Source organism: Pinus tabuliformis, chromosome 3_2, assembly GCF_031772625.1.
Source record: "Pinus tabuliformis cultivar Carrire ecotype Pingquan chromosome 3_2, CPIR1, whole genome shotgun sequence".
Taxonomy (NCBI): Eukaryota; Viridiplantae; Streptophyta; class Pinopsida; order Pinales; family Pinaceae; genus Pinus; species Pinus tabuliformis.
The window spans coordinates 763,622,657-763,646,535 of NC_142302.1; positions in this window are offsets into that span (position 1 = coordinate 763,622,657).

Below are 23,879 nucleotides of genomic sequence, written 5' to 3' on the forward strand. Positions count from 1 at the left end.
ACACAAGCTCTGCCCCCTTCCCTGCATAATTTTTAAAATTGCAATTTTAGTGATGTTAGAGTGTAAAAATAAATGATGTGACATATTTCTATACTCTTAGACAGAAAACGAAAGTCCTCTCAACAACTTCCTCTTTAAAAACACATTCGATGTAATTACAAGTCAAGATTGAGGTGGTGGGACAAGGAAAGCAAAGTTAGTGGGGTGGGAGAAAGAATGTCACAATATTAAACTGTGTTGCCTTTTAGGTTTTACTTTGTCGAAAGCAAAACCTAAAAGCTATATCTCTTCTTGTGTTTTTTTATGTACGTAATAACAAGTCCAATGGCAGGTGGCAATAGTGGCAAAATGATGATCTGACCACGTGGCAATATCAAATTGAATCTAAAAGGAGGGCGCTGAACGAAAGGCATTGACATATTCACTTTCCAGATGGATGGCCAATTTCTCATCGATGGATGTTGTGGAATATGGAAATACGAAGGGCTTGAACAAGAATTCAAAATTGGGTGGTGGAGAAGAGGGCCCTATAACTCTCGTGGAATCAAAATACCTAGTTGTCCTGGAAAAGCTGAACTCATCAGATTCGATCTATGGATGGAAAATATGAGATATTATACACGTAAATTTCTTAAATTCCTTACAAACATGTATAATTACATTCACTAATTTGATTCATTGTGAACAGCTCCAATTTTTTTCTTTAATCAATATAAACAGGTTCACCTCATCCGCCTCCGTTGATCTTCTATTCTTCTTGAAGTAGAATGCTATAGCATTCTGCTCTTCGGTTTTTGTTTTTATTTTCCTGAGCTTAAGTTGATTGTAGATTCTCAAAATATTCGGAATCATATAAATAAGGTCAAAAAATTGACAGTGCACATGTCCGTCAGATTCCGGATTCCGAATATTCTGGGAACCTGCAATCAACTTAAAAATGCCCCTCCTATTCATTGTGTTAATGTTGCGAATAAGACTAGAAATAATGGAACGAGCCAACACCACGTCTGAAAAACAAACATTCCACCTGGTTCCTGCAACTTTGTTGCATCTCATAGTACCCGGGTAGCAGTGGGACAGATCCCATCCGTGAAGAACAATAATTTCACCTGCTTCCGACGGCTCTGTAAAATCTCGTGGTAGATGGGAAATGGTGGCAGGGATTCCATAAGCCAATTTTGGTGCAGAAATAAAAGTCCAAGTCAGGTTGGATGGTCTTTATACAAAATCAACGACCAGGGTTCGCAGAGAAAGTCATTTCAATGGATCGTGCGCACCAGAGGGAATGCCTTACAGCGGAAAAAGTAATGTTCATTCATATGGTACCCAGGGATGGAATTCGATCGACAAATAGGTTCTCATTGGGTGATTTGCTAGTTAAATACAAAGATTTTAAAATCTGAAATTTTCTATATTAATGGTCCCCAAAGCAACTTTTTAGTATGAAGAAGGAAGAGTTTATTAGTTTAACATTAAGTGGATATTTGCTAATACTCTAGTTTTGAATGTTTTTTTGGGATGGTTTAATTGCCGTAAAGAGTTGTTTTTTGTTTTTTTGTTTTTTTTTTTTTAATTTATTTGAACAGGGTATAACAATTTACAATTTTATTTTTAATGTTGGATAGAAGTTAATTTTTTTGTTTTTAAATTACAATGTTATTTTTAATGTTGGATAGATATTTTTTTTAAATGTATGTTGAATCTAGATTGGAGACTATAAGGTTGGATTGAAGAATGATTTGACCATTTATCACTTGTATCACTTTTTTGTTTTTGTTTTGGTATTTTTTTTTTTTTTTTTTCTTTTTTAGGTCAAAGCTAGTTTCAATGTTCAATGGAAAAACGATTTAGGTTGACCTAGGTCAAAGCTAGCTCCAATGTTGGATGAAAAAATGATTACTTTGCCTCATTTCCCAGGGATGAAATTTGACGCTCTTAGCTGGTTTATTTGCTAGTCAAATTATATATATATATATATATATATATATATATATGTCCATCAAAATTCTTTGTTAAAATGATCATGCATAAACCATCAAATTTGACTGGTGTTTCAGATTTGAAATCCTATCTTAATGACACCCTTCAAAATGAAATAAAAGCATCCAAAACAACTTTAGTATGAAGAAGGGAGGGTTTATTGGTTAAATATTAAGTGGATATTTGTTAATACTCAATAAAATAGAGTTTTGAATGTTTTTTTTGGATAGTTTAATTGTCATAAGGGGTTTTTATTCTCAACTCCTATGAGATTTGAACATGGACACACCAAGTTACGGTGTTATTTTTAATGTTGAATGGAATAAAGATTTACCTATTTATATCAATTTCCTTTTCTTTTTTTAATTAGGTTGAGTCTAGATTTGAGGCTATAATATTGGATTGAAGAATAATTTGCACATTTACTTACTTATATCACTTTTCTTTGTTTTGGTATCATTTTTTCTTTTTTCTTTTTCCAATTAGGTTAATCTAAATCAAGGCTAGCTTCAATGTTAAATAGAAAAACGATTTAGACTGACCTAGATCACAACTATCTCCAATGTTGTATGGGAGAATGATTTGCTTGCCTCATTTCCCATGGGATATTTTTGATCCCTATAAAAAGCTCCCACCTTCAATCCCTTTCCATAAAATTTGAACCAATAATCTAATAAAAACTAAATCCCACACAAATCAAATAATTCACAACTCATTAAAAAACAAATATCACTTATTTATAGTAATAAATTGTTACTTAATTACAATTACAAAAATACATCACTTATTTAAAAAAATATTACACTTCATTATAATTAAAAAACAAATTTAACATAAAAAAAAAATTGTTACTCATTAGAATTAGAAAAAAACATCACTTATTTTAAAAAAATATCACACTTAATTATAATTGAAAAAAAAGACAACTTTAATATGAAAAGAAAGAGATCACAGGGTCTGAAATTTAACTAAACAATGATTATATTTCATTATAATTAGTTATTTTAAAAAATATGATGACATTCATTAGTTATTTTAAAAAATATGATGACATTTTTCTACATAATCAGTGTGAGTGTATAAAAAGTCAATTCAAACCTCAAGAAAGCCTAGATTTTTAAATTAATTTATTTGTGTTTAATTCATTTTTTTTGTCGATCAAATCAATCAAGTTATATTGTCATGCTGAAAACAAGTATATACATAGTTTCATAAGTTTTTCCTGCCTCATTTTGATCGGATTTGTTGGCGAGAAGAGTTGGAATATATAGCAATAAATTTAGCAGTTCACATCTTATTTCCAAAGGGCTACGAAGCCATATTAGCAAAAAAATAGACAAAATAAGCAAGCAACCTATCGAAGGCATTTCAAGGTCGCTGAGGCATGTGGCGCATGTTTACCATAGCTAGCTAACCTTGCTTCTCATTCATATGGAAGTCTATGTGTTCCAAACGAGCCTTAAGATCTTGCAAGCATTCATTTGTGCATCGTTGGCTTCTGTGCACATTCATCAGTTGTTCCATAATTTTAGATTGAGAGAAATGCATGTCATTCTAGTATGCCACCATTTCATTGTGATCCTCATACCTATGATCACGAAGGATATCTAGGTTGGCCTAGATTCCTTGTAATTGAGCAACAATCTATTCCATGGAGGGAGCCTGCACCACATAACTAGGAGAAGGCACAGGGTTCTACCCTATCTCCTGCTTTCTATCTAGATTGGCTGAGCGTTCCTTACTGGAGGAAGAGGCTCAGCGATGGGATGCCCATGATGTCCTCCTCCTTTGCGTGGTCATCCTCTCTGTCGTGGCATACCTGCATACAATGGGAATTCCTCGGATAGAGCAGGACTCTAGACCAACTGACCCACCCAACCACCACTATACGACAAAACCCCAATTCCCCACCACAAAAATCCATAGCAGCAGGGATGAAAAATAATGAATTCACCAACCCATACCCAAATGCCCTCAGACTCCCCAACACTACAAGGGTAGACTAGCTCTGAGAGTGGATGTAAACCCTCGACTGAAACACTACAAATGCCCTAGAATAACACCAAGATATTTCCAGCGCACTGGAATCCAACCCAACTAGAGGACATAACTTTATGATCCGAGGGAATAGACTCTTAGCTGTAGCCCAAAACCTGCTCAACTACGAACCCACTATGACCAAGGGCCTTAGACATAAGGAGAGGACATAATTGACCCCAACTATGGAAATGCAGACCCAGGTTTCTCTTCACAAGGGCCTTAGGCACCTGGCTAAGGATGACAACAACCTTGCTACCCAGGGACCCTACTAACACAATGAAACAATTCCACACCTTGATGCCAAATACGTGTTAGCCCTAACACCTTATCTCCAGAGCAACAACTACGCCACAACTACCGTGAATAGAAGACACTAACAAAAAGAACCAACTTAGGAGGAGACAACTTACCCACACTCACAGAACTAGGTGATGCCACCAGCTCTATAAGAAATATATTACCTAAAGGAGGAGCAACCACACAAAAGGAATCCTACCTCCCTTAGAAGCATAAACACCAAAAACCTCCTCTCTCGGGTCCCAAACAAAGGCTTGCACCTAATACCATTCACAAATGTAGGTTTTAACCCCGTACAGAAATTACCTGCATACAAATTCTAAAACACAAAAAATAAACAATGCGAGATTGTAACCCATAAAACACATATACACAGAGATTTTCCCCTGGATCCCAAAACCGGGACTACCAGCTTGATTTTTCATTATGTTCCTTTCAATGTTACAATACATATTTATACATGCCAAAGCATCCAATACCATGGCCCGAAAACCATCGCGTCCAATACCATGGACTGAAAACCATCGCGTCCAATACCATGGATTGAAAACTATCGCATCCAAAAAACATGTGCGAAAATCATGCACAAAACCATAGGTGGGTCCGCCCAACCTAACATAGGGTCCAAAACCAAAATTTTCCAGGGCACTGCCCCTGACCCCATAAAGTGGGGTTATGGGTGCCCTTCAAACCCCCTATTAACTACGTGGAAAGAATATAAAACAACCCAACATTCTCCCACTTGTTGTTTTCTTTCCACAGGGGGCCACAAGAGAGCTTAGTCATTTTCCCAGCCCTGAAATGCCCATTGTCTCTCTACACCAAGAGAACTTCTCAGAGCTCACAGATTTTGTCAATGCATCTGCAGTGTTCTTCAAAGTGTCCACCTTTACCAGTAACACATTTTTGTCTTCTATCATATCCCTCACAAAGTGATAATGAACATCAATGTGCTTTGCCTTTGAATGATATGCAGGGTTCTTTGCCAAGAAAATTGCACTTTGGCTGTCACAACCTATCCTTATAGCTTCTTGTACTAACCCCATAGTTGAACACAATCTTTGCAACCAAACTACTTCCTTGCTTGCATGATTGGCTGCCATGTATTCTGCCTCTGTAGTTGATAGTTCCACTACAGATTGTTTCTTACTCATCCAACTGACTGCACCTCCAAGTAGGTTAAACACATACCCACTTGTAGATCTTCTCTAATCTAGATCTCCAGCCCAGTCTGCATCAACAAAGCCACGAATGTCCAACACTCTATCCAATCCTGGTCTTCCTTGGTAGCACAAACCATAATCACTAGTGCCATGCAAATACCTGAAAATCTGCTTCACTGCTGTCCAATGCTCCTTTACTGGTTTTGACATAAACCTGCTCAATACTCCCACTGCATGTGCAATGTCTGGTCTAGTACAGACCATTGCATACATCAGGCTATCGACTGCACTTGCATATGGAACACGAGACATGTCCTCTTCCTCTTCTTGTGTCTTGGGACATTGTTCAACAGATAACCTCACACCTATAAGAATAGGAACCTTCACCGGTTTACTATCCTGCATATTAAACCTCTGCAGTATTGTCTCGACATACTTCCTTTGGTTTAACCAGAGATTCCTCTTTGCCCGATCTCTTTTAATTTCCATGCCCAAAATATAGTTTTTAGCACCAAGATATTTCATGTCGAATTTGGAGGGCAACTAGGTCTTCAAATCCTGGATAATTTCTTTGTCATTTCCAACCAGTAACATATCATCCACATGCAAGACCAGATAAATAACATGGTCACCAATTAATTTAAAATACACACAGTGATCTGCGTTGCTTCTAGTGAAGCCAAGTCCCCGTATAAATGTATCAAATTTCTGATACCACATCCTTGGTGACTGTTTTAACCCATACAAAGACTTCTTTAACTTGCATACCAGTTCTTTCTTACCCTTCGCTGCAAAGCCTTTAGGTTGCTTCATGTAGATTTCCTCTTCCAGATCCCCGTGAAGAAATGTTGTCTTCACATCCATCTGTTCTACCTCAAAATCAAAAGCAGCAGCAATAGATAAAAGTAATCTAATAGAAGTTACCTTGGCAATAGGAGAAAAAACATCACCAAAATCAATTCCCGGCACTTGGGAATAACCTTTTTCTACCAACCAAGCTTTGTATTTCTCCACTTTTCCTTCTGCATTTGTCTTCTTTTTGAACACCCATTTGCTGCCAATGGGTTTCCTTCTAGCCGGAAACTCCACCAGATCCCAAGCCTCATTTTTGTGCAAAGATGCCATTTCATCAACCATGGCCTCTTTCCAGAGTTTTCCATCCTCTGAATCTACTGCTTCCTTCACAGTTCTGGGATCATTGTCAGTAATAGATAAAGCAAAATTTGAACATAAAGTAGATGGACTATAACTTCAAGCTACCTTCTTTCTCGAACTGATCTTCTCACAGCTGGAGTTTGTGGCTCTTCATCTTTTGATTCCTCCTTTGCTGTAGAGTTTGGTTCTTCCTCCTTTAGCTCAAACTCTATCTTCTCAGGTTCCTTTCGTTGGAATTCATGTTTAATAACATCTTTCACCTCTCTGAACACCACATCTCGGCTATACACAACCTTTCATGTGACTGAGTTCCAAAGCTTATAACCCTTTAAACCATCCTTGTACCCAATAAAGATGCACTTTTCAGATTTACTATCCAACTTGGTTCATTTCTCCTTTGGAACATGTACATATGCATCACATCCAAATACCCTCAGATGTGAAAGAGAGGGTTTCTTACCAGTCCATACCTCTTGTGGAGTCTTATCCTCCAACGCTGATGAAGGTGACCTGTTGACTGGTTAACATGCGGTATCCACCGCCTCTGCCCATAATTCCTGTCCTAACCTGACACAACTGAGCATGCTTCTTGCCATTTCCATCAACATCTTATTCATTCTTTCTGCAACTCCATTTTGCTGAGGTGTATATGGAGCAGTCTTCTGTCGTGCTATACCACACTTCTTACAGAATTCTTCAAATTCCTTACTACAAAACTCTCCACTATTATCTGTCCTCAACTCCTTTATCTTCTTCTCTGTTTAGTTTTCCACCAGAGCCTTAAATTCTTTAAACCTGTCAAAGACTTCAGATTTCTTCTTAAGGAAATATATCCATGTATTCCTTGAGAAGTCATCTATAAATGATACATAGTACATAGACTTACCCAGTGATGGAACCTTCATATGTCCAAACACATCACTGTGCACAAGTTCTAATATCTGTTTCGCCCTCTTACTGCCAGAGGGGAAACTCACCCGATTCTGCTTCCCATATACACAATTTCACAAAAATCAAAATCCAGAGAGCTATTACTCGTACCTTCTACCATAACTTTACCATGAAGTATCTGAAGGCCCTTTTCTCCAATATGTCCAAGCCTTTGATGCCACAACATGGTCTTCTCTCTAGAGACCACTAGATTTTCTGCTCCACTTTTAGGAACCACAAAACTATTGCACCCAAAAATAATAGTGCTACCTTGTAGCTTGTACAGAGTTCCAATCCAAACTCCCCTCATCAATACCAGTGCTCCCCGAACCATCTTGCAGGTATCCTTCTCAAACATTGTTTTTACACCTGCATCATCCAGCTTGCTAATAGAAATCATATTTCTGGCTAATGCAGGAATATGTAGAACACCTGGAAGTGTTCTAACCCTTCCACCTTGCAACTTCAACTTTACTTTTCCACGACCAACGATTCTAGCCTTCCTGTCATCCCCCAAGAAGACATCACCACCATCATATTTCTCATACTCACAGAACCACTCTCTATGGGGAGTGAAGTGAAAGGATGCACCTGAGTCAATCAACCATGCCTCATGATCTACATGTGTACTTGAAGAAGCCAAGTACACATCCCCACCTTCATCTGAGGTGGTTTTTGCCTCTGTAGAAGGAGCCTCATCAGATCCCTTTCCTTTGTCAGGAGCTTTATATTTATAGTCCCTTTTGTAGTGTCCTTCCTTTTCGCATTTTCAACACACCACCTTTACAGGTTTTCCTGGAGATTTAGATCTCCCTCTAGATTTAGATCTCCCACTCGATGACTTATTTTTGTTTCTGTTCTGGGTCTGCCCTCGTACAGACAAGGCATCACCATTTTGGCTCTCCATATTTTTCCGTCTCATCTCCTCTGTCAGTAAGGATGAGACTATTTCATCAAAATGCAAGGTAGTTGCATTGCTACCTATTGTAATAACTAGACTATCCCACGAATCTGGTAGAGAACAAAACAAACTGATGCACTTATCCTCATCTGAAATTTTAATATAAACAGATGCTAACTGACTTACCACAGTATTAAATGCATTTAGATGCTCTGTCACCGAGTCTCCATCCTTCATCCTCAGGTTATACAACTTTTTCCGCAGGACAATTTATTCACTAGAGACTTAGATTGGTACGAAGTCCCTAACTTGTCCCACAAAGCCTTCGCTGTAGCTTCCCCTGATACATTCAGCAATACTGAATCTGAGACACACAATCGTATTGTGCTCTTTGCCTTCTAATCCAACTTCTTCCATTCTTCATCAGGCACTCCCGTTGGTTTAGTACCCGAATCTACTATGATCCACTGGTCTTTATCCACAAACAGATCCTCCATCTTGAGTTTCCACAACTCAAAACTCTGACCATTAAATTTCTCAATCTCTATATTTCCATTGTTCGCCATATTCTTTCACCACCAGAATCGATCTCACAGATCTCCCACTGAACAGGGTCTACCACAGGCCCGAGTGAAGCCCCTCAGCAACAAAGGTGTCCCTTTGAAGCCAAAACAACTCTGATACCAAATGTAGGCTTTAATCCCGTACAGAAATTACCTACATACAAATTCTAAAACATAGAAAATAAACAATGCGAGATCATAACCCATAAAACACATATACACAGAGATTTTCCCCTGGATCCCAAAACCGGGACTACTAGCTTGATTTTTCATTATGTTCCTTTCAATGTTACAATACATATTTATACATGCCGAAGCATCCAATACCATGGCCCGAAAACCATTGCGTCCAATACCATGGACCGAAAACCATCGTGCTGAAAAAAAATGTGCGAAAATCATGCACAAAACCATAGGTGGGTCTGCCTAACCTAACACAGGGTCCAAAACCAAAATTTCCCGGGGCGCTACCCCGGATCGCATAAAGTGGGGTTACGGGTGCCCTTCAAACCCCCTGTTAACTACGTGGAAAGAATATAACACAACCCAACAAGGGGTCGCCTTCAGAGACTAGCTCCTCACCTCCCTGGTCGTTCGAATTTTGTCGTAGGCTTGAAGTGCTACTGAAACTGTCATTAGAGTGCGCACCGCCCCTTCTCATCGCCCACCACAACTGAACACAATCATTCCCAAGCCAAAGCATATTAGATATCCAAACATTCTCCAGAACCATCCTACATCGGGTTGAGTGCCCACCACCTTCCTGATTTATCAATTGCATGGCAAACAAATGGTTGGGGTCGCGATCCCGAGGACCCCTCATCCATGGGACGTTCACCCCCATCGGGGGTGTTTAATTCAATTCAATTTAAAGTGAAAAAAAATAATGTTTATATGTATATATATATATATATATATATATATATATATATATATATATATAATCTTTTAATTGTGATGAGAATATTGTATTAGATTAAAATTGACACTTGCATCATAGGTAAGTGTAATGAAAATATTTCGAGGCCAATTATACATGTAACTTCATTATGGTCTTTCTTCTAATTATTTATTAGTATTTTTACCATCCTAAAGGACACAAGGTCTTTGGATATGTAGATTCACCAAAGGACTTGTAGATACAAAAATTTTTATACTTCATAGTAGACCCACAATTAAGGAAAAGTTGTGAGAGGAGTACCATTTCTCACCAGGACTCCTACATCCAAGTTTACACCTTTATTGGCGAAATCATTTGCAACAAAATTATTCATTCTCAACACATGAAAGACACTAATAGTAGAGAAATCTTGTTTCAAATTCCTGATTCGATTAATAATGCTTCACAACTTGCAATCCTTAAGCAAAGGTCCATGAACAAGTTGATGGATAACCAACTGCGAATCTCCCAACACTACCAAATATTTAATGCTTGCTTCTTTGGCCAAAAGGAGCCCTTGCAATAATCCATACACCTCTACCTCATTATTTGCACAATTGCCTAACCACCAAATGTACTCAATTCGATTTTTTCCATTGTGTTTGACAATAACCCCTTCCCTTCCTACCACCCCCGATGTATTTTAACTTTACAAATATAGGTGGAACACTATTTTAGTAATTACAAAATGGTTCTCTTAAAATTAGAAATGATAATTTTATTTTTTTAATCATCTCAATTTCAATTTCATGTGGAATTGACGAGGATGTAAAGATTATTATTGATTAAATTCATAACTAGTGCAATCATATAAATTAAAACATAGATAGGCATCAATAGATAATGAACATCAACAAACTTCATAATACATGTCATATTACTAAGATTAAAAAACAAAAAAATTAACTAAATCATAAATTTAGTTTAAATTATTTTTAATTATAAAAAGAATTAATATATAAGTTGAACATATATACATTTAAAAAAACATGAAATAACATTCTTAACTATGGAGATTTACCCCAACTTAACTATGTAGATTCTTAATCTGTAAATGGGATTTTATACAAAACCATGAGCCAATACCATGGCTTATCAATACCTCATGCCCAAAAAATGATAACTCACTTCACAAAACACTTGTTCATATAACAATTATTTAATTAAAAAAGAAAAAAATGACATAACTACTTTTGGGATAAATTTCAGCCTTAATTTGTGTATACTACTATGAATATTCTAGACAATTAAGTGAACATTAAATCCCAACCATCCACCTAATGAATATTGATAATTAAATTAAAATTCTAGATAACTTATTTTAAAACAGACACAGTTATCAATGTAACAATTGTTGGAAGAAAGTTGTCATTAATATCAAAGGTTCATAAGTAGCCCTAAATTAAATCAATATTTTGGTGGATTGAATCAAGGAAAACACAAGAATGGATTACACCATCTTCTAGTGCTTTCCGAGGCCTTTATAACGAGCTATGGATCATCCTCTAACTCCTCCCAGTTGAGGAGATGATTTCTCAAGATGAAGATTGAATTTTTGGCCCTCACATAAAGTCGACCCTGTTGAGGGTCAACGATGCCTATAAATAGGTCGCCCCCTCTCCCATTTTTTCAAGTAAATTTCGGTCAAGGAAGACAGGAAAAATTCAGACATGTTGTGAAATGGTTAATATCTTATGAACCAAGGAGTTAAGAAATTGGAGGGAAGTTTTTCTTGTTCTGGTTAGAGTTTTCTAGGAGTTTTTTTATTATCAATTTGGAGTACGTTTTTGGAAAAAACATTTAAAGAAACATGGGCCCTTGACAACATTCCTCTAGGCTTATTTTAGGTACAAATTCGGCTTGTCCCAAGGCTCCACTTGAGGCAAATTCAACTTCTCCTAAGGCTTTACCTGAGGTAGATTGCAACATGCTTTGAGGCCCCTTCTGAGACAAATTTTGACCCATTCCTATGGTCGAATTAGGTCCTCCCCAAGATAGTTTTCAGGCTCAGCCCTAAAGTTAGGCTAGCTTATTGGAACCTGATTTGGAGCAGACCTATGAAGCTAATCTAAAACCTGATTTGGAGTGGACCTATGAAGCTAATGTAAATTTTGATTTGGAAGCAGACCTATGAAGCTAATCTAAAATCTGATTTGGAAGTAGACCTATGATGCTAATATTAAATCCAATTTGGTGTAGATTTGAAAAGAACTTCTGGTTTGGAGTAGACTTGAAGATAAATATCAACAAGTAAGATCAAGGATAATCCTTTATAATGGTATGAGCTAATTAATATGAAATCCGAGGTATGTGCGAGACCATTCTTTTGTAGCATTTTAGAAGATTATATTGAAAGGCAACAATGAAGTGATTGGTCAATTGTAAGTGGGTTATTATCCTTGGTACGAGAGCCCACATTCTCTTCATTTTATTTTTATTGCGTGGAGAGGCGCTCTACAACCTAGTATGGGGGAGACGTTGTCACATAACATTACATTTAAAAATAATAAAATAATACTTATATTAACAAATTAAATTAATAATAAAAAAATTATCATCACCCATAAATAAAATACTTCAATTTCACTTTAACATTATATCAACTTTATATAGAGAAAAAATAATTGGAAAAAATTAGCTTTTTAATTTATTTTTTAGTAGAAAGCATATATGTGCTTTCTTAACTACTTAATATGGAATTGGAAAAAAAAATAATATTATTGATTTGTGTGTTGTTTATTTCATTCTATCATCAATTTACATGTAATATTTAAAACAAAAATACATTAATAACAAAAATATTTTAGTGTTGGCCACAAGTAAAATATTTATTTTAATGTCCATATTAAAAGTGTTGCAGGGAACTCAGGCCGCCATTCAATTTAGCAATTACTCTCTGCCAAAAATTGCATAAAAAATTATACCCTACATTGGGTCAATGCTAAATTAATAGGCTTTCTTTGGCAAGAACTAATGAACTGAGATGTGAAGTAGATAAATTAGTTGTCTACTCAAGCACAAGGACTTGCATAAATTTTGGTGGTTAGTAACCATTAGTAGATCTACACATTTAGAGAGTGCTAAGAAAAACATAAATAATGGTGGAAAGTAACTCTTGATGGGTGTATTTATTTACATCTTACTCCCATCCATTTTTTATGCAAAAACATGCTTAAATTATGGTAGGATGTAAATGATGGTAAATATGCTAGTTACATACTTATGAACCACTTTCAAGGATTTTTTTTCTTTTTGGTTTCTATGGAAAGCTTAAGAATAAAAAATAGTTATACAAATATCTAAAAATCGCGCATAAACATTGCAACCATGTCCATAAATTATGGTCGTGTCTATATAAAAAGATAAACATTATAATAAAAATAATTCAATGTATTCACATTTTAATGTGTAGAAAGTGAATCATAAATAAAATATTTCAATTTCACCTACGTGTGTATATATATATATATATATATATTACGTCGTAAGGCATTCCCTCTGGGAAGAACTTCCCTTCGATGCCACATGTGCCTTTATATGCCATTGATTTGAGTGTTAGACTATAGAAATAACTTGGGCCATTGAATTGATTCGATCAGTGTTAATATTCAGTTACAAAATGGTTCTGACAACAAGAGAAAGATCGAAACAACCCTAGAATGGATGGCACCATTTTCTCCCCTCCTTGGCCTTGGGTTGCTCCATCGTCTTCACCACAGGACCTCTGATGAACCAGGTCACCACGGGACCTCTGACGAACCAGGGATCTGACAAGTATGTCATGCTCAACTGCTGCACCAGGGTTGTTTCACTAGATTTTTACGGTGATGCGAACCTAGTAATTCACGGAATCGATCACGTTCTTGATGACAAAAAATATGAGGTTCTTTCAAATCTTATGACATCTAAGGCCAAGAAGGGAAAGAAACGACAGAAGAAATCAAGAAGAAAAGGATCAAGAATGGTCTGTGCCTACCGTCATCACCATGCCATGAGTCCACATAGTCCCATAGTAGTTTCTTCTCGGCCGTTGGTGGAGGATTTACATATGCTATGAGGTTCAAACCGTGGGCGAGGCAGTTATAACAATTCAAAGAAGCCTCACATCACAAAGCGGGAAATGAAGGTGCTGGAATCAACTCCCTATTTTGAATCCCCTGTTTTCATTAATAGATGATGGTGTGTTTTTTTTTCAAAAAATAAAAAAACGAGGTCCTGGAATCCACTCCCATGCTCGACTACATTACAGGGAACGACACAATAGTTGCAACACCGAATTTCGGTACTCTAGGCTTCAAGATTTCATAGGGATTAATTGATATGCCACTGTCTGGTTTAGAAGTCGTGCCTTTTGAGGATGATATTAATAAAGATCAAGATGAAGCATAATAATTAATCATTTTCAGTGACTATCATATATTTTATATTCGTATGTTGTTTCTTCGCTTGGTATGGTGTCATTTTGACATTTGTATTATTTGTGAATTCAAATACTAGTTGAATAGCTTCAATAGAGAGTAGTTCTTGATGAGTTTCTTGGAAAAAAACAAGCAGCTAACATACCATCTCATTGTGAATTCCAGTGCTGATGTTAATACAACATATGAGTAGGCAAAGGCCAATTGTTCCTTGCTTTTAGCAAAAGAAGTATTCACTAGAAGGAATCAAAACACAATGCAAAACAATTCTAGTTGTAGTGGGCACATAATGCAAAACGATTCTGGTTGTAGTGGTCACATACAACTATCTGATTCGGAAACATCTAGCCCAAGCTCCATGGCTGACAGTGAGGATTTAAGTGAAGTAGAGGAGGGTCTACAACGATGCTCATTGCTACATCTATCATGCTATACTAGTGATCTAGGGATGGTCGAGCTACTACTGCAGTATTGTGCCATTCTGAATACTCCTGACTATTGTGGAAGAACTCCACTTCATCTTTGTATCTCTAGGAGGATGATCCCATTTGACAAATTGCTGATTTCTAGGTGCTCAAATATTTTGCTGAGTTGCTTTTTGTGTTATACATCTACCTCTTGTTGTGTTAAGGTTTTATATGATTTCTGTTTAAATTTTAGTTACAGTCTCCTTTGTTTTGTAGGGGTGCCAGTACAACAATTTTGGATGGAGATTGTAAAACCCTATTACAAAGATTAAAGGAAATGGGTATTACTACAAATGACGAACTAATTGGTCTCTTGTCTGAACGCAACACATAGGTTTAGATCATCTTAGCTATGGTAGGATCATTGTGTATGTGAGAAGCAGGGTTGTCCATTTCTTTGATGTATTATAGTACCCATTCTTGGTCCAGAGTATGGGTTGTCCAGTTCTTCCAAGAGTGCTCATCGAGAATCAGTTGGGTGATGGTCTTATGATGAGCTTATTATAATATTTTTCTTGTTTTATCCTTAAATATGTTCATAATTAAATTTTAATCAATCTACAATTTGATAAATTTTTTTGACTTATGATTATGTAAAATTTATTGCATTGGGGCTCTCTAGCAGAGATGTTATGTAATGTTTAACATTTTGACTAAGTCCAATTACATAAACATATAAATAAAATAATTTTTTAAAAATAAAATTAATTAGAAACAATAATGTAATGTAAACATTTTAACTGGGTGAAAATAAAATAAAAAAAATAAAAATTAATATTTTGACTAAGTCCAATTACATAAAAATATAAATAAAATAAATTTTTAAAAATAAATTAATTAGGAAGAGTAATGTAATGTAAACATTTTAACTCAGTCGAAAAAAAAACAAAAACCCATAATAATGAGAACCTAGGATATTGATCCATATATTCATGTGAAATGTAGCCTATTTAAAAAAAAAATACATTCACATTAATTTACAAAATACAACAATTTTAACCCTTTTTTTGTGTTTAGATTTTGAATTTCCTTTCTTTTATAAGGTTAACTTTAGGTCTTGAGTTTCCTTTCTTTTATAAGGTTAACTTTAGGTCTTGAGTTTCCTTTCTTTGATAAACTGTGGAGGTAAATGTTAATTATTCAACTGAAGGTGAGAAATATATAAGCACATGACAAATACGCAGAGCAACTGCAGCTAAAAACGTGGGAATATTTATACTGGCCCATATCTGTTAGTTTTTCTTATATTTTTCTTCAGTGTTCTAATTCTTTATATTTTTCGCGTTACCACTATATTTTTTAGTCCACGTATTGCATATTTTCTTTTCATAATCTCCACAAACAAGATAGGCTGCAGAACTTGTCCAATCCATTTGGTTTCTGTAAAACAGGGTTTTCCATTTTGTTAAATGGTCTTTAAGATTATAGATATTGAGTTGATAGCAGGGTTAGACCGTTCTCTGAATTCCTATTATCCTTGCAGTTGGCAGGTATATTATAATCGTTATTACCACATTAGTTACAATTTGACAAAAAATACAAATACTAAGCGTGCCATTATAAAATACAAATATTTATTTATTTTTAAATATTTTGTTTTGGTTTTGTTATATTTGATTGGTTATAGTCTTATGATACGCGTTGTAATTGGTATATGTTGAATTTTTTTAAATTTTTTTGTTTTTATTTTTTTTGGTAGTTGATAAATTTTTTTATATTAATGAAGTTTTCAAAATTAAAATTATTTTTATAAATTTTGAAATTAAAAAATTCTATTTTTTAATTAGTGTAAATATCCACATGGTTTATTTTTCAGCTATAAAAAACAATATCTATGGACAATAAAATAATATATAAAATATAAATTTGAAAAAAATATTAAAAAAAAAACATTTCTATAAATTGACAATTATTAAATATTATAAAAATGTTTTTTTATTTTTTATTTTATTTTTTATATAGTTTTAATTATAATTACATTAAAAAAAATTATACTCTTTGTCACAACCCCAAAATAAATATATAAAATTTTTTTATTTAAACCATACGGTTCTTACCACCTAACTATACTTTATCATAATCATGACCGTGCAGTTCAATCTTTACGCAACAATGGAATAATACTATGGTTTGAACCTTGATTACGATGTCTAACGTTTAGATTTTATTGACCGCCATGTGTGTTTGGTCGATGATCGGAAAGTTTATGTCCGCATCCCTTTTCCGGCGCCAGGTGGTTGGCAGTATTAAATTTTCTTACCAGCACCTTGCCAGGTGGCATGGCTCACCCGCTTGGCCATGTGACTCCTTGGTTACTGCGTTTTCGGTCTTCCCGCTTTGGACTCCCGCTCAATTTCGACGGTGGAGATCTGCTGTTCAGATCGGAGGGCTCGTATGCGTTCAAGGGTTTGGGGTTATTCATAACCCTTTGGATCGCACCTATGGTTCATTTGGAATGCGAGGAGGTCTCTCGACACTCCTCTGGTTATTCAACCCCGCGTTCGATTCCTCCCACCACCATTCCGGGATTCATCTTCCGCACCGAGGTGTCAAGGTTCTTCTCTCACAGCTTGCACAGGTAACTGCTCTGCTCACTGCTTGGCTACGGATTTCTGTTTCTGCACACCTGTTTATCATATGCTATGCACTTTGATTCGATTCTGGTTTTGCTTGTGTTTAGATTGAATGTGTTCCTACTGTTGGAAGCTCATACTGATTTATGGCCTTGTTACCATGGTGTGCAGGCGAAACAACGCTACAGCCCTTCCTACCGCTTGTAGGATGACAGAGCCACCGCCCTTCGAACTTTCCAGGTAAGCCGACGACCCTTAACTGGGTGCGAGGCCAGGGGTTTACTCTGTTTCGGTGAACCACATGCTCTGTTCATGCCGTTCTTCTTACTGTTGAATGTTAGATGGGAATTTGCCAGAGGAGTTCCTCATGGCGCTCGCGTTTGTTTGTCCTCAGGGTTATGCCTTCGACCCACCCTGCTGAGCTATGAATCGCAGGTCGACTACTCTCATACTTGGATTTGTGCAGCAGTTTAATCAATTTAAGGACAAACTTGTTTCTTGCGTTTCCCGGCATTTATGCCTCGGTTGTATTTATATATATCTGTGAACAATGGTAGTTTCTCGGCCGCTGAGTCGACCTTATTGGACAGAGTTTAACTCTGGATAATTGAACGCTTATTTCCCTTTGTTTTCCAATGTTTATATATATATGGTTGCACTTCAGACCTTCATTTTTGTTTATTATGGAAACTGTATTACTATATCTTTACCGGCCCTTCCGGAATGTTTGCAGTATACTATTTGGTAATTTCCTTAGTTTTCTGATATTGATATGCTCTTCTCTTGAATGGTATGAAGATATTGTTTCATTTTACCGATATTCGGTAGAGTCAGTCCCATAATAATTGTCGGTTCCCATCTTTCTATGTATCGTTAGTCCTGTTGGTGCAGTGGTATTGGGTGTTGCTTCCATTTGCTACAGAGTTAGATTAAAACATGTTTAGAGTTTTCGTCATAGTGAATGCATATGTTTATTACCTGTTGATGTATGAATACACCTACAGTTATTTACGCGGCCGTGTGCTGACGGCTGGACGCGCCCGTTCTTGGTATGGTTTACTGTTTAGCATCCTTCGGTTAGTTTGTTGATTTATAACAGTTTACGTCGTGTACTCTTGCCGGTATTAATCTTGCTCTGTGGTACACGGCTCCTCTTGCAAATTCTGTTTGCCTTAACCCTCGACTCAGAGGATCGTTATATGTATGTTTGCTTATTGTATCCATTTAATACGCCCCTGCTCGTGCTTTAATGGAAATAGTTTTAAGGTTTTGATTTATTCATGGCACATAAATCATTAGCGTATTTCTCTAGTCGTTTTCTTTTCTTTCTGGGTGTGCTTGGCCGTTTGGTTAACCACTATGATGTTCTGTTCCGGGTGAAATCTTATAGTTCTTTTATTGGACTACCTGAAACGCACTGGTAATCTCTGTGCTTTTATATAATTTCTAAGTATTCTGTCAGGTAGTCTCTATGCATTTATATAACCTATAAATATTCTGTCACTTCAATATAAATATTCCTCTGTTAGAAATATGCTAAGCATTATAACATCTAAGAGAGATTTAAATTGTAAAGATTTAACTTGCCGACTACTGTACATTTAATCTGTAGTACAGTCAACATTCTAACTACCTTTTCTCATAGTTAACTCGTACCTGGTTCGCCAGAAGTATGAATAAGTACTCCAGAAATTCACCTGCATTCCATACTTGCTCTTAACCACCCAACCTTGAGATCCATCGTTAACACTGGATTCTCCCCTCGAGCTATCTTGCAGGCCTACAGCCCTCAACAAGATTCATGCACTTCATGCCTGGTTATCTGGTCCTTACCAGACTTAACCAGTTTCTTGTTATGTTTTCTTTCTTAGAATCCTCCTGTCTGTCACTACAGCACAGGGGTCCCCCTTCCCAGGACTTTTCCCCTGTGAAAGGGTAGTTTCCATCAGTTTCATAACGGATTTTCTTTTTTTCAAATCCTCCTTCCAGAGGCTGCCAACATTTCAAGAAATATATATATTTTCCAATATATTTAAATTTGCCAATAGGATAATGTCATTATTGTTTTTGTTTTTTTTTTTTTTTTAAATAAAAGAACAACAACTTTCAATTCTGTTTCTTACCATAGTAAAATTCTCACATTTACATTTTTTCCGGGGTCATCACATCTCCCCCTCCTGTGATTGGACATCATCCCGATGTCTATTTCCCCTAAACAAGTCCGGATGGGCTTTTTTAATGAGTTCTTCGTCCTCCCAAGTAGCCTCATCAGGCCCATAGTGTTGCCACAACACTTTAACTTGGGTAATAACTCGCTTCCGCAGCCGCACTTCTCTCCGGTCGAGGATGCTCTGTGGTTCGACCAGAACCTCGCCTTCCGGCTCGACCTGCAATCAACAACACTTTCAGTCACTTTCTTTCTAGCATAAACGCTTAACTAGAACAACCAGATTAATTCTTACCCGAACATCCTGCCACTTGATCACATGTTTAGGGTCGTACACATATTTGTTTAGTACAGAAATGTGGAAAACATTGTGGATCCTAATATGACTTGGCAGGGCGAGTTGGTAAGCCACCGGCCCACTCTTGCCAAGATCTGAAAAGGCCCAAAATACCGAGGAGCAAGTTTGGCACACCCACTCCATTGCAGTGTGCTCCTTCTGGCTTGGATCCTCACAAACACATGGTCACCAACCTGATATTCTTTGAATCTTCTCCTCCAGTCTGCAAAACTTTTTTGTCTGTCCTGTGCAGCCTTTAAATTGGTACGCACTCTTTTCACCATGTCTTCCATCTCTTTAAGCATTTCTGGACCCAAACTTAATTTATCCTCAGGTCCACCCCAACTTGAGGGTGTGCGGCATTTCCGCCCATACAAGACCTCAAAGGGGCTTAGCTGTGTAGACGTATGATATCCATTATTATATGCGAATTCAACCAGGTGTAGATATTCCTCCCATTGGTTTGGTTTCAGCATTACACATGCTCTCAACATATCCTCCACTACCTGGTTCACTCGTTCGGTTTGACCATCGGTCTGGGGATGATAGGCCGTGCTGAAGTTCAGCTGTGTTCCCAACTCAGCAAACAACGTTCTCCAAAAAGTGGACGTGAACTTTACATCACGATCAGATATTATTATTTTCGGCAGTCCATGCAGTTTAAACATGTTCTGCATAAAAAGGTGAGCAATTTGCATAGCCTTATAAGTGGACTGCACAGGTATGAAGTGTGCTGCCTTACTCAACTTATCAACCACCACCATAATGGAATCATTGTTTTTCCTTGTCCGTGGCAACCCAGTTATAAAATCCATGGAAATAGTTTCCCATTTCCACTCTGGAATAGGTAAAGGTTGTAGCAGCCCTGCCGGATGCAAGTGCTCTGCTTTAATCTGCTGACACTCCAAGCACCGCGCCAAATACTCAGCTACATTCTTCTTCATTCCTGGCCAATAATATTCTTTTCTAAGTGCGGTGACCATTTTTTGGTATCCTGGGTGTCCGGTATAGTGGCTGATGTGAAATTTGTCCAAAATCAGATTCCTAAGACCATTCTGGTTAGGTACATACAGCCTTTTATTAAAATACAGCATTCCGACACCATCTAATGTATATCCTTCCTGTGTTTTTCCATTAAAAGGTTGTTGTACCTGCTGTTTTATTTGCTGGTATTCAGCATCTTGATCTGCTGCTATTTTTATTTGCTCAAACAAGGAATTCCGCCATTTGCTGATCGAAAGTTCACACAAGCACTGCACCTTTCGACTCAACGCGTCAGCCACCCGGTTCTCCTTCCCTTTTAAGTGTTTAATTTCGAAATCGAATCCACTTAGAAAATCTGCCCAACGGGCTTGCCTTGTATTCAAGGTAGGTTGGCTGAAATAATTTGTCAAGCTGTGGTGATCCGTTAATAACAGAAATTTTCTCCCCAAGAGATAGTGTCGCCACATTTTCAGTGCATGTATAACGGCTGTCAACTCTAAGTCATAAGCAGAATATTTCTGCTCATGATCTTTTAGTTTTCTTGATTCATACGCAATTACTTTCCCTTCCTGCATCAATACTCCTCCCACACCCTCCTTACTTGCGTCAGTACATACCACGTAATCCTTATTAGGATCAGCTATACTCAAAATGGGTGCGGTGGTAAGTAAATGTTTCAATTGTTCAAAGCTCCGCTGACACTCTGATGTCCATCTGAATACCCTCCCTTTTTTTTGTAAGGAGGTGATAGGGTATGCTATCCTCGAGAAACCTTCCATGAATCTTCTATAATAGCCAGCTAGCCCCATAAAGGACCTGATATCTGCCACATCCTTGGGTACGGGCCATTCCATTATAGTCTTTATCTTCTCAGGGTCCACTGCAATCCCTTCTTTGGTGATTACATGGCCTAAGTACTGGATTTCTTCCTTGAAGAAGTCACACTTACTAAACTTAGCGTATAGCTGATGTTCCCGGAGAGTTTGCAGCACTACTCTAAGGTGTTCCTCGTGCTCCTCCCTGGAACGAGAATATACCAAAATATCATCGATAAATATCAGCACAAATTTATCCAAGAACCTGTGAAACACACTGTTCATTAAACACATAAAGGTGGCAGGTGCATTGGTCAAGCCAAAAGGTAGCACCACAAACTCGTAGTGCCCATACCGTGTTCTGAAAGCTGTTTTAGCAATGTCTTCCTCTTTAATCCTAATCTGATGATAACCAGATCGCAAATCGATCTTAGAGAACACTTTCGCCCCCTTCACTTGATCAAAAAGTTCGTCAATCCGAGGCAAAGGGTATTTATTTTTTATCGTGAGCTTATTCAGCTGACGATAGTCTATGCACATCCGAAGAGTTCCATCTTTCTTCTTGACAAATAACACTGGAGCTCCCCACGGTGATACGCTGGGGCGAATGTAATTCTTATCTAGCAGCTCTTGCAGTTGCATTTTTAATTCAGTTAATTCTGGCACGCTCATTCGGTAAGGTGCCCGTGACACTGGTGCTGCCCCTGGTGTCAGTTCTATGGTAAAATCTATATCTCTTTTAGGGGGCAGCCCCGGTATCTCTTCTGGAAAAACATCCGCGAATTCCTGTATCACTGGGATATTGTCCAGCGCAGATGTTTTGTCCTTCTGGTTTGCATAGCCGACCTGAATAGCGTAAATTTGACATTTCTTTTTGAGGCATTTAGCTAGCTGGGATGCTGTGATGGGTCGGATCTGCACAGGGTGCTTGATCCCTTGCAATTCCTGCTGCTTCCCAAGGTCATCTTTATAGTAGATGGTTTTCGTCTTACAGTTTACTAATGACCAGTGTTTTTCCAGCCAATCCATCCCAATCAGGATGTCGTATGAACCCAATGGAAGTACATTCAGATCCACTACTATTGGCTGTCCTGCTATGGTTAAAGAGCAGTTATTAATTTTTGCCAAGACCCGTCTCTTGGCTCCCGTAGCTAACTGTACCAGCCATGGATTTCTGAATTTTTCAGATTGTAGCTTACACTATTCTACTATCTTTGGGCTAATATAACTTAAAGTAGCTCCTGGATCAATAAGAACAACTATAGAAAGATTTGAAAATTTACCTTCAAATTCCACCATAGTCGGCTGGTATTCCGCTTGACGATCATCCAGGGCTGCGTTAATCCTTGGTACGCTACGTGCCACCTCCCCAACGGTCGATGCTTCGTGAATCTGAGATATCTGGTCCATACCCTTCCGCTGCGGGCAGTTCTTGACATAGTGCGGTCCTCCACAGCCCCAACATTGGACTGGAGGTCTGGCCATACCTTCAGTGTCCGGCCTGGCAGGCTGTTCGCTTACTCTGGTCTCACTGGTTGGCTTAGCCCGGAATGAACTTCTTGCTACAGTTCTGCTATTCTGTCCTTTGCCAGCACCCTTACTACCGTTACCGCGACTTCCTTTGCTATTCCCAGCAGTTCTGTTACCCCTTCTTTCACTCCATCTTTTATTTGAAATATCTCCCTTCTGTTTATTCTGCTGATAACAGATTCTCGCTTTATGGATAGCTTCATCCATTGTTCTAGGATTGTCAAACTCAATTCGTTCTCTTATATATAAAGGTAAGCTGCTCACAAATCTCTGCACCTTGGCTTTCTCCTCCTTAATATACGGCACATAGCGAAGCAGGAAAGTAAAGCGGTTAATAAACTCGTCCATAGACTGTTGTCCCAACCGTAAATCATGGAATTCTCATGCTTTTTCATCATAAAAACGCTCGGTTAGATATCTCTCCTTGAAGTATTTCTAAAACTTTTCCCATGTTATGATCTGCTCGCTTACTCCTTTAACAATATTAATTTCTTCCCACCACAGGGTTGCTTTGCCCTGTAGTTGGAAGATGGCCAGCCGTGCCTTCAAATTATGATCATACTCATACAACTGGAAATATTTGTTCATGTTAATTAACCATGCTTCAGCCGCTTCTTCC